Genomic DNA, 13,081 nt, shown 5'->3' with positions numbered 1-13,081 from the left:
GGAGGAAATGAGACCTCTTTTAATGCAGACACCAGCCCTGTACTAAGAAGAAAGAGGACCGTTGGTGTGTGTGAGAGGAAAGGATGCGGCGCTGGACCGAAGCTGAGCACACAGTGGTTGAGGACCGGAAGGAGCCCTGTGGTGGAAGTGGACTCTTCGGGGGCGTGAGCCCTGAGTGAATGGGGTCCTTTGGGGGAGGTGGCATAACAGAGGAAACACTGTTCCCAGCATTTAGAGCAGACTACTGAATAGCATTGTAATACAGTAGAGGTGGTCTCAGAAGAGAGGCTCAGGACCACATGCCTTGTTGGAATTGTGTGACTGTGTGCACCACGATCATTTGGTTTGCTGTAAATCTTCTCAGGAGAAAAGGAGAATATTTCATATGGAGCAGTTGTATCATTGATCTTTTGTCACTCTGCTTTCCCTTTCCCCACTGGCACAGTCGGAGCAGCAGAGGAGCCATAAAGGTAGATCCCGAAGGTGAATGACTAGCACACACTGGAGATGTGTGAGGATATTTCCTACTGAGTTCGGGGTGGGGAATATGAGTTTACATTCTGAGATGTTTGTGACTGTAATAATCTTTGAGATGCTGTACCTCCCTATTATCGTGTCGGCTTTAACAAAACCATTTGAAACACTGAAAGTTTGTAACTTTCAGCAATTTCCCAATTAGGTTGTCTGACATTAGGTCCTCGTTTTCATTCAGTTTACCCACTGACTTGCTCTTATTTTGCCTGCAGTCCCTCTTATTACAGGAACCCCCTTTCAAGTTTATTAACACAAGTGGCAGTTTTTCATAATCAATGCTACAAGGATTTTACAGACATTTTATATGACTCTTTATATCATTTTCAGAATATCAAAAATATTCTTTGGCTCTACCTATGTAATGCTAGTTTCGTTAAGTACAAAATGCTTGTTTCCACATTTCAGATACATTGATCAGAAGTGATCATGTAAATATAGTGAAATATTAACAACAGTGTGGAATGTGCCGTACAGAAAGGCACAAGGGCGTTTTTCGTGAATGGGGAATGAAGCTAACTCCATGTCAAAGCTTTTTCATATACTCAGGAGTTCTGTCATTCAATATCACTGCATGATGTAAACACAGTAATCGCTGTAATAGACAACCCTCATTTACACTATTTCAAAATTAATGCAGGGCGCTTGTGCCCATCGTGCATTAGAGGAGAGAATAAAAATGCTGACAAAAAACGGTAGTGTAACTTTTGAATTGTGAATCCTATTTCCTTATTTACCCAAGGCCCTCTTATCATACTGTCAAATTAAAGTAAAATGTGCAACTCTGCCTAACAACTTAGTACACTCAGTGTCCTTATAGTGTCCTAAGTTTGTGCATTGTCAATATTTCATTGTTTACTTCTTTCACTCAAATAGCATTGATATTGTACACAAAGGCAGGCCGTAATATGTAAAAGAATAAGTGCTGGGGCACAAAGATTTGCTCTAAAGTTCGCAGCTGGTGCTATCGAACGTCTGGGTTGCTGAATATCAAGGCTACTAGTCTTGATTCCACATCATCCCTCTTTCATCCACCACCAGACACTTACGTTGTCTCTTTCTTACACTCTTTCAGGGTCATCCCCCTTTGGCTTTTTTTTTAATTCTTTCTCTTCCTCTTTTGCCCTTTTGTATCTCTCTCTTGCTCTGGGTTAAAATAGGATGAGTAAAATAAATGCCGGTCCCAAACAATGAGTGCCATAGACCTCACTTGCAATCATCAGCTTAAACTAAACACTGAAAAAAGGACACTGATAAGAACCGATTTACTAAGGTGGATATTAACTCTAGCAACTGTAAGGCACCAATTTGACAAAGGCCCCAAACGTTATGCAACTGGTAGATTTATTTGTATTTAATGTTGGCTTTTAATACACATGCTAACGACGGCATACTTGTTCCTGTTAGTGTGTATATGTCTCAGCATGTCCGATATCAGTACATTTTTATCCCCTTGGGATCTCATCACTTGGTTTACAGGGTCAGAATGTCAATGGGGAACCCTGGCACACTCGCTTTTGGAATACACACCTCCAACAGCACTAAAGCAACCTTGCCTGGCCCTGGCTTACAAATGTGGACACAAGTCATGGATGGAAGATCTGAAGTTTACCAATGATTTCTGGAGACTTCAGGGTGCTGTACATCAAACCACACAAGAAAGGTTTGGGATATTAGAAAACTGGTCGAATGTACTGGAAGGTGCTTACAACACTGAACAGTCCAGCCCAGTGAAGTACGCAGGTTTAAGTGGGGTAAACCTTGCTCCCCTTGAGTAGCTTGGTCATAGGAAAACTGTAGTCATCAGAGAAAGGATCATGTTACTTAACTGGTAAGCATCTGTTTGTGGCATGTAGTGATGTAAATTCACATGCTCTGCATACTCGTCCCATCTAGTGTTGGGTCAGGAGTGGCGCAAGTTGATTTTCTTTGAAGAAGTGTTCTGAAGCACAACATCAAGTGACTCCTCCTCTCAGTGATACAGACAAAGGCAACAATGCCGAAACGCGTTCCTGTTACATTTGGACAATAAAATACTATTTTATTTTTATTCGCATGTGGAGTGCCATTCTTCCGTTAAAGAAGGAAGAGAGTGGAGTTGCTAAGACTCAGTGGCGTGTGTCATTTGTTTCGCACCACCGGCAGTCAGGCGCGGAGAGGCCACGCCGCAACAAGTGTTTATATATATACACACACACACACACACAAGAAAATAATGTAACTGCAATGGCCACAGGCATCCGGAGGGGAGGGAGAGTGCATGCGAATCTACAGCACTAGAGATGCTTACAGGGTAAGTAACATACTCTGTGTGCGGGCATGTGTGGTTGTAGATACACCTTCTATGCATAGACTGAAAAGCAGACCCTCCATAAAAGTGGTGGCTAGCCTGTAGGAGTTGCAGTTGACTGCAAAAGTGTTCGCAGCACAGCCTGGCCTACATGGCTTGCTGGCATGCTAGCACATCCACACAGTAGTATTTTGTGAATGTGTGTGGAATAGACCATGTAGCTCCCTTACAAATATCAAGAAAACCCAACCATAGCAGCACCTTTTTTCCTAGTAGAATGTGCTCTAGGGGCAACAGATCACAGTCTCTTGGCTTTGGCATAACAAGTTTGTATACATTTAACTATCCATCTTACTATGACAGATTTGGATAGTGGACTGACTTTATGAGGTGGTGAAAAAGCCACAAAGAGCTGTTTCGTTTTCCTAAACTCTTTAGTTCTATCAATGTAAAACATGAGCGTTCTCTTACATCTAGAGTGTGAAAGGCTCTTTCTGCAAGAGGTTGCGGAAAAAGACAGGTAGTTCAATGGACTGGTTTAAGTGAAACTGAGAAACCACTTAGGTAGAAACTTAGGGTTAGTACGAAGGACTACTTTACCCCAATGAATCTTGAAGAAAGGTTCTTCCAAGACTAGTGCCTGGAGCTCACTGACACAAAAGTGTGATTCAAAAGGAGGGCACATGCCTGGTGAGCACAATTTTCAGGTTCCACTATGGTGCAGGGGGAACCCTAGGTGGAATGATGTGTTTAAAGCCTTCCATGAAAGCATTAATGACTGGAATTATGGACAAGGAAATATGTTGCTTGTCCGTAGATATGCAGCTGTAGCTGCGAGATGTAGGCAAATGTAAGCGTAGGCTAGATTTTCTTTTTAAAAATTGAGAAAATAAACAATCTTTAGAACAGTAGCTTTCATGAGGTCAATAGGTTTAGGTTGACTGAAGCAAATGAAACATTTCCATTTTGCAGCATAACAGGCTCTAGTTGTGGGTCTACAGGTTCCCTATGAATGCCCATACATTCTGCAGACAATCCTAAATAACCAAACTCTATGCCTGCATGAGCTCTATCATAAGGTCAAGTGATTTGGGGTGTGGATGTCTGATTTGTCCTTGGTTTTGAGTGAGAAGGTTCGGCCTGTTGGGGAGCTTCTTGTGTTGGACTACAGAGAGTTCTTGAAGTGTGGTGAACCATGCTTGACATGCCCAAGTGGTAGTTTCAAGACTCATGGTGAGAGAGGTTTACCTGATCCTCCGAACCAGAAATGAAATCAGAGGGAGAAGTGGAAAAGCACAGGCAAATATTCCTGACCAATTCACCCATAGAGTATTGCCCTTGAATAGAGGGTGTGGAAACCTGAAGGCAAAGCTTGGGCATTTTGCGTTTGCAGCTGTGGCGAAAAGGTCTAAGTGAGGAGTTCCCCATTTTGCAAAGCATGACTGAAGGACTTGTGGGTGGAGTTCCCACTCATGGACTTGTTGCTACATCCTTCTCAGCAGGTCTGCAAAGTTGTGGTCCATCCCAGGGATATACTCTGTCATCAGGTGAACGTAGTGGTGGAGCGCCCACTTCTTTATTGTCAGAGATAGTTGTGATAGTTGAGATGACCGTGTCCCTCCATTTCTGTAAGTAATACATGGCTGTCATGTTGTACTTGTGGATTAAGACAACCTTGTGAGACAAGTGAGGCAGAAGTGCTTTCAGGGCTAGAAACACGCTTGAAGCTCGAGGTAATTGATGTCTAGGGACTGGAGATTGGGATCCCAGAGACCCTGTACTGCGAGGTCTTGAAGGTGAGCACCCCAACCTGTGAGTGTTTTGTCTGTGGTTAATGTGACCTGAGACACAGGGTCTAGAAATGGCCACCCTTTCAAGGGGTTGGTGGTATTCCACCAATGCGGAGAGCGGTGAGTCTTGCGGTCTAACAACACTAGATCTTCCAGTATCTGAGTGACAGAGACCACTGACGAGACAGACACTGCTGTAGAGGATGCATGTGAAGTCTGGCATGGGGAACTATGGCGATACAAGAAGCCATCATCCCCAGCAGGTGCATAATGGACTTTGTAAGTATGTTTTTTCTGAAAGAGTAGAGTCTGAAAGTCCTGGACGTGACCCAGGTTGGGGTATGCTAACCCTAGCTCTGCATTCAAGATGGCCCCTAAATAAGGTTGTGCTTGAAGAGGCTGAGGATGAGATTTGGAAAGGTTGAGAGCAAAACTCAGGTTGTGAAGGAGGTCTACTGTCAACTGAGTGTATTGTTGGCACTGGTGTAACATATTGGCTTTGATGAGCCAATAGTTGAGGTAGGGGAACATGTGAATGTTCTGCCTTCACAGATGTGCAGCAACTACTGCTAAGCACTTTGTGAAGACTCTGGGAGCAGTAGTAACTGAATGGAAGGACCTTGAACTGGTAGTGTTTGCCTACAATGACAAACCTTAAGTATTTTTAATGTGCAGGGTGAACTGGAATATGAAAGTAGGTGTCCTTCAACTCTAAAGCTGTCAAAGTTGCCTTGCTGTAAGAGTGGAATAATATCCTGATGGGTGACCATGTGGAAGTGTTCTGACAGAATGTATTATCTTAATGGTCTGAGGTTGAGTATCAGCCTGAGGGAGCTGTCCTTTTTGGGAATGATGAAGTATAGGGAGTATACTCCTGTCCCTTGTTGTTGTAGTGAAACCGGCTCAATGGCCCCTTTGAGATGAAGCAATTGGATCTCTTGTGTGAGAAGGGTCAGGTGTTCCTGAGATAGTCTGTGAGTGAAGGGAGTGGTTGAAAGCTCCAGACAATAACCATGTTGAATAATGGAGAGGACCCATTGCTCCATGGTAATGTTGTTCCAGTGTGAGTAAAAAAGTAGTAGTCTTCCCCAGACAGGTGTAAGATTGAGTAGGTGGACAAGGAGGTAGTCACTGTTTGGCAGTGGAAGAGAAGCCACATTAGATGGTGGTCTTTCCTCTTCCCTTATGCCTGGTACCTCTAAACGACCCTCTGGAGAAACCTCTAGAATAGGCAAATTGAGGCTGCCTAGGATGCAAGATGGACACCTCAGAGGTTGAGGGTTTGTAGGAACTTCTGAACCCAGGGCAACGAAAAGTGCCTCTTTGTGTAGGAGACTGGAGGGCACCCATGGCCTTAGCGGTGCCTGTATCTTTTTCAAGTTTCTCAAGTGTGGTGTCTACTTGAGGCCCAAATAGATGCTCCTTATCAAATGGCATATCAAGGACTGCCTGCTGGACCTTGGGTTTAAAACTAGAGCAATGCAGTCAAGCATTCCTCCAGAGAAGGATGCTGGTATCAATGCTGAAAGTTCCTGTGTCAGCAGCATCCAGGGAGCACCAAATTAAGATGTTAGATATCACTTGCCCTCTGCAACTATATGTTGCCCCCTTTTACGCTGCTCATCTGGTAAAAACTCGAGGAGCTCTTCTATTTCATCCCAGTGAACCCGGTCATACCGGGCTAACCTAGCTTGGGAGTTGGTGATACGCCAATAATTTGCAGCCTGTGCTGCGACTCTCTTGCCGGCAGCATCAATCTTTTTACTCTCCTTTCTAGGGTGAGGAGAGTCCCCAGTGGCCTGACTATTGGCTCACTTACAAGCTGTCGTAGCTACAATAGAGTCGGGTGGAAACTGAGACGTAATGTAGAGAAAGTCAGAAGGAGCTGGCTTATATTTCTCATCCACAATTGGCGTGATAACCCTGGCAATGTGGACAGGCTCTTTAAAGATCTCCTCTGCATGGCAAAGCAGGCCAGGGAGCATAGGGAGATATTGTATGTCCCTGTGAGGGGTAGTCAGTGTATCGAACAGGAAATCCTACTCTATGGGGTCCTTATGCAGCTCCACGTTGTTGAATGCGGCTACCTTAGCTTCTATCTGCTGGTATGAGGTAGTGTCTTCAGGTGGTGAAGGGCGTGCGGGGTAGAGGTCAGAGTCATTAGACGGAATAAAGTCCAGCTCATAAGCGTCCCAAAGGTCTGTGTCATCTTGAGTCACTCCTAAACCCCCAGTGGAAAACAAAGTAGAACCCTTGCGTGTGTAATCACCCGTTGGGGGTGAAGTGGGAGAATGGGGAGGGGTTGGGAGTGGAGGTGAAGGAGGAGGTGGAGAAGGAGGAGTAGGAGGAGGAAGAGGTGGTGGAGAAGGTCTACGTGGAGGACTGGTAGCCTTGTCGTTGGTCCTCTTTTTGGCTGGTAGAGGAACATCCAAAGCCTCCTGGAAAGAGAGTTTGCACTTGAGAAAAGGAGAGGAAGGATTGGCAATAACCTGGCCTGTACCTGCCTGTATTTGGAGGTGATGCTGATGAGCGTCTATGATTTCCAAGATGCGTTCAACTGGAGAAGGGGTAGGGGAAGACTGGCTAGAGTCTCTATGTTCCAAGGATGTCGGCTCAGATGATTTCAGCGCTGAAGATTTTGGTCCTTGCGGTTTGGTCGGCACCAAATTGGAGGCTGATGGCTGTCGACTTGGGCCAAGGCTCGAATAGAGACAGAGACGATCTCCCAGTCCGAGGAGAATGAGGTTAATACTGAGAACTGAGCCTTGGACTTCCCACATGGTTTTGGTGCCGAGCCAGAGGGCAAGGCCTCCGAAGTAGCCTTTCGGTACCGATCATGGTCTGGTGGCAGTGACGGACCAGCAACATTAAGAAGGGGTTTAAGAGTCTTTTTTACAATCTTATGGTGGATGGGTGAGTGGGTGGGAGGGAAGGAGGGAGGGGCAATGGTATTCATGTGCTGAGCTGAGGTGATTTTGTGGCTTTGGATGTCCGACTGGTCGTCCAAGTTCCAGCTGTCCTGAATGGAGAGGGCCTTTTCTTCATGAGCAAGCTCCTCTTCAGTATGCTGCTTTCCAAAGATGTCCGGGGTGTCGTCCAGTGTCTTGTGGCCCATTTACAACTGACGCAGTCGGCCTCTCGATGATCCGAGGAGAGGCAGAGATTACACATGAGATGCTGGTCAATGTGCGGAACTTTGGCATGGCACCAAGAATCGAAGCCGAATGGAGTCTGACCCATTAGGGAAGCATTTCCTTTGGTGCTTCATCGAAGGTAGGCCCAAGGTGGGCATTGGCACCCCAGGGGGTGGGCAGTTGTTGCCCGACCTGACGAACTGAGAAGAGCGCTAAGATGAGAAAAGCTTGAGTGAGAGTAATACCATTTAAATAGATAAAGGTTGAAAGAAAATTGAAATGAAGCGAGTCGACAGACGGAGCGAAGACACACACGCCTGAACCCAATGACAGAGAGAAAACAAGAGAGAAAACAATCTAACAAAGGAGTTGATGACCATGCGCAATATCACTGAGAGCAGGAGTCACTTGATCTTGTGACTTGGAACACTTCTTCGAAGAAAAACAATTTGCACCTCTCCGGATCCAACACTAGATTGCAAGAGTATGCAGAGCACGTGTACCTACAGCCGCACATGCCACTGAACGCATATTTACATACAAGCATACACAAATCAAAAATACAAAATCACAATAAGTGATAAAGAAGTTTTATAAATCGAACGGTTTTAAACACAAATATCAAAATGTAATATGGGAAGGCACAGAAAAAGCACAATAAGTGAGAGGTATACATGTGTTACATTCACACGTACTGGAAACCAAACCATAACGGAAAAACAGCTAAGATAAACTATGAAAAACCTATATCAAGGGTTAAGAGAAAACACAAACTCCTCACTAAAAACAATGAGAAAAATGTTACACTGGCAGCATGGAAATCAACCCAAATGAAAAATATTCCAAAATAAAAATAATTGTAAATATTTTACTTCAAACTTACAAGGACTGAACTATGTAGAAATATAATAAAATCATACCAGTGAAGCAAAATGCGTAAATAGCGCATTCAATGAAAAAAATGAAACAGAGAAAAAAAAAACTGTAAAAGCTGCAAGTAGGACTTTTAAAAGTTTCTGAGAACCTCTTGGCCTGGACGTGACAGCTATATTTAGGATTTAAAATACAAACAGGTCTCCAGTGACCTTGTCAACATGAAGCAAAAGGTGCCGGGGAGACCCACAATAGAAACTCAGTCCACACTAGTCCAGTTTAGTCTGATGGACTCATTACATTCCAGATTACTATTCCAAAACAACCCATACTGAACCTCAAACACATGGCAGTAGATTGCACTAGACACATGGGACCTTCTCCAGAATTCTGACGTTTTTTCACATGCATCCAACAAAAATGTTATTTCTTATACATGCTGTATTTGCAAGAGGTTTTAAAAAAAAAAAAAAACAGCTGAATCAGGAAAAAGGGTACTTACCTATAACTAAAGTTCTGAAACCATCTATAAACGATTAACATGATTGAATATTCTCCGTTGTCAATGGGGATAACTGGTAGCCAACACGGACTACTGGGGATTCTCAGTTTGACAACAGTCAATAGTTACTTACACCGCATATCCTTAGGGTGGTCTTACCCTAGACCTTTTGCCTTTTACCTTTTGTTTTGCTGCTGTATCTTTTTGTTGGCCTTAGGACTCTGGGCACTTTACCATTGCTAACCAATGCTAAGGTGCACATGCTTCTCCCCTAAATATGGTCACATAGGTGTAGTAGCATATTTAATTTATTTGTAAGTACCTTGTAAAGTGGTATACCACACACCCAGGGCCTTTAAATTAAATGCTTGTAGTGGGCCTGCAGCACTGATTGTACAACCCACTTAAGTAGTTCTTTAAACAGGTCACTGGCCTGCCACTACCTGTCTCGAATACACTTCTGGGTTAGGTGACAGCTACACTTGTGTATTCGCGTCAGACAGCAACAACACAGAAAACTCATCTACATCTGCATACTGACAGGTCTTTCTGGAGAAGAGGTTGGGAAGAACTTCCACTTATATCTCAAAGGGTAGTGGCCAAAACCCACACAAAGAGGCTGATTACCCCTCCCCAGTGATAGCCTGGAGCAAGGCTGAGCTGAAAGGGGGACCTGTGCGCTTCACAGAAACCTTTTGAAGTCATCCCCCCAAACGTTTTAATGCAAGTACTGGGTATCTGCCCCACTAAAATCAGTACACTCCTGAACTGAAGAAACCTGCTGGAGTTGCTGGGTGTCAGGATCATCAGCTTGCCAGGACTGAGTGTTCCCAGGAACTGCTGCTCTACCTCAGTGTACTTCCCTGCTGATTGCTGATCTCACCCTGCAACCCAAGGCTCAAACACTAGCCCCGGAATGACTCCAACGGCTGGCTGACCTGCCTCAGTGTCAACTAAGGGTCTCTGTGAAATCAAAGACCTCAGAGGGGCTTCTTTGCAACATACCGCCCGCTTTTATCCAAAAAACCCAAAGCAGCTTCTTTGCGACATGCCTCCCGCTTTTATCAGGAACCCAGTGCAGCTTCCCTGCAGCCTGCTGCCCACTCTATCAAGGATCGCAGAGTGGCTTCTCCGCAGCCCGCCTCCCACTCTATAAAGGATCGCAGAGCAGCTTCCCTGCAGCTTGCCCGCTTTGTCAATGATGGCAGAGCAGCTTCACTGCCGCTCGCCCTCTTTGTCAATGATTGCAGTGCAGCTTCCCTGCAGCTCACCACCTTTGTCAAGGATCAGAGAGCGGCTTCCCTGCAAACTGCAGCCCACTTGTCAAGGATCACAGAGTGGCTTTCCTGCAGCTTGCCCACTCTGTCAAGGATCGCAAAGCAACTTTCCAGGAGGCCCGCAGCCCGTTCGTCAAGGATTACAGAGCAGCTTCAGCTCGAACGACTGCTGCACTCCCCCCTTAACCCTCAAAACCCATGGCAGTGATTTCCCCTGGTGAAGCCAGACCCCTTTACAGCTCCCCCGTGGTTTCAACAGATTCATTGCTTCTGTGCAGGGGAGAAGTCTTACCTGAGAACCTAACATTCAGCCACTCTTGAGGAAGGACGCATCCAGGACATTGCCATATCATACTTGAACAAAGCGCAGTTGCATCTCAGAGTGCACTGCAGCATTCTTTTGTCCCGTAACCAATTATGAACCTTAAAAAGTGAATATCTCATAACTGACTGACTGGATTTTTGTCATTTTGGTCTTGATTTATACAGATAAACAAGCTTTATTTTTCTATACCTGTATGGAGTCTTTTCTGCTGTACCAACTGTCATTACTACATGTATGTTGCACAAATCTTTACACATTGCCTTCTAAGTTAAGCCTGCCTGTTCTGCGGCAAGCTCCCAGACGGTGAGCACAGGTTCATTTAGGTTGGGTACTTTGACTTACCCCGATTAGGATTACGGTTCCTACTTGGACAGGGTGCATACCGCTGCCAACTAGAGACCCAAGTTCTAACACACCCGTAGGCTATATGTAACCCAGATTTCTCATGATGTTCCTCAAACTCTGGCAAATGAGATGAAGAGATTCAGAATTCCAACTTCTTACAGAAGCTCAGCTTCTGATATTTTCACAGATAGTCAGTAAACAGTAAAGCTGAAAAAAACTCCAGTGAGATGTGTATGTTGCATAGCAATCTAGAAAAGATACCAAAGTTGGACAACTGTAGTTACAGAGATGTCACTTTTTATTCCTCCATAACTGCATTTTTTTATAGATTCACATGCTTGAATAGTGATTACCATAGCAGTAATAGTATCATGCAAATGAAAAAGGAAAGCGGTAATGCTGCTTACAGGTTACATGGTACAGCTCGTCTCATCAACATCCCAGATGCCTTTTGAACACCAAGGCAGTAATTCTTGATAGTAATTCTTGATACCAGTTTCCACTGACAACTGCATTGTTACCTTACAGATGTCAGAAATGGGGACCTTAGCGAAGAGTGCAGCCGTGGCCCCTATGCCTCTGGTGGAGTGATCTTGCACACTACTTCTAAGATGTCTGACAGACTACTTATGGCAGAAGCGATGCATGCAGACAGTCATTGACAATGCGCTGCACCGATAAAACTTAGCCTTTGTTATCATTGCAATCCAATAGCTGATTTGAATTTCTGAATGTCTTTGTCTAGCAAATGTAGAAATTCAAAGAAGCAAATGAGCACTGAAAGGATTGAGGTTTTGTGCCCTTTCTCACCTGTAAGTGCATGCTCAACCTCTAATAGAGGTCTCCCAAGGAAGGAGAACAGTTGTGTGACCACTGTGCACCAAAACACCTGGACAGACAAGTGAAAGAACTGTGATCATCAATAAGTATTGAGATACTTTATATAAATATAAAGTGGCAACGTCGTTAAGTATATTATGATGATCAGACACCCCATGGTTTTAAAATATTTTAGTGTATGAATCTGTGCGACTGGGGCTATAAATGTATGAATGGCTGTTTTTTAATGTTCTTATCTTATTTATGTGTTTGGGTGGCTGTATTTTTTGTATTAATTTTTCAAGGAATGTATTCATGAAAACGGGTGTTGTGAAGTTTTGATGACTCAAGTATATTGTACTCGAAGGATTGTCACAAAGGGAAACAAATAAAAATAATAATGTATATTAGCTTATCGATGAAATAAAATGTAGTTATGAAATAAGAAACCTATTTATTGTTGTCTAGTTCTGCATGGTCATTGGACCACTGTACCATGCATTTAGTATTTTTCTAAAACAATTTATTGATGGCAGGTTGTATATTGTTCAGTTACCACAGACATGATTCCAGGGTTGAGTAAGCCCTGAGACAGAGCACCCACATGGCTGTTGCGTGAAGGAAAAGTGGAAGCAGTGTGTATTGGCTAAACAAGTAAAGTGTGCACCTGCACACTGCTGCCTTACTTTACTCAACTGTTAGAAAGTTAGCATTCCAGCAGTGCCATTATGGTTTGTAATAATTTGCTGTGTATATTTTGCACAGATAGGTAACACTATCTGAACAAACGCTATGACCATATAACAATTTAAACACCATGCTTGGGATGGCAGTGTATCAATAGAAAGAGCACAGAGACTTTTATAAATGTTAGGTACACGCAGTGAAAGATACAGTTGGATTACCAACTGATGCCCCACTGGCACATAGCAGACACGTATCAATGACTTATTTAATCAGATTGAGTGAGTGTCAAGGAGTCAATGGTAGTGCTATTTTTCATGTAAGGAAAACACCACCTCATCCAAAAGATAAGGATTTCTAATGGAAATGGCAATTACAGTTGCCAAAAGCATGCTCAAGATGAGGTGCTCTTTGCCGGAGCCAGAAGAGCCAAGCTTTCATACTAGGATTTTTTTGTGCTTTATGTGAAAATTTGTCAATGCAAAAATACATTAATCAATATTTGTCAAGG

General features: G+C 43.9%; 1 protein-coding gene across 1 annotated transcript in view; it reads right to left on the bottom strand.

The window, feature by feature from the left end:
- Positions 1 to 13,081, bottom strand: part of ATG7 (autophagy related 7) — a 1,524,945-nt gene that overhangs the window by 1,225,754 nt on the left and 286,110 nt on the right. The window lies entirely within an intron of this gene.

The sequence above is a fragment of the Pleurodeles waltl genome, chromosome 9 (assembly GCF_031143425.1).
Source record: "Pleurodeles waltl isolate 20211129_DDA chromosome 9, aPleWal1.hap1.20221129, whole genome shotgun sequence".
Taxonomy (NCBI): Eukaryota; Metazoa; Chordata; class Amphibia; order Caudata; family Salamandridae; genus Pleurodeles; species Pleurodeles waltl.
This window is presented reverse-complemented; position numbering and strand designations above follow the sequence as displayed.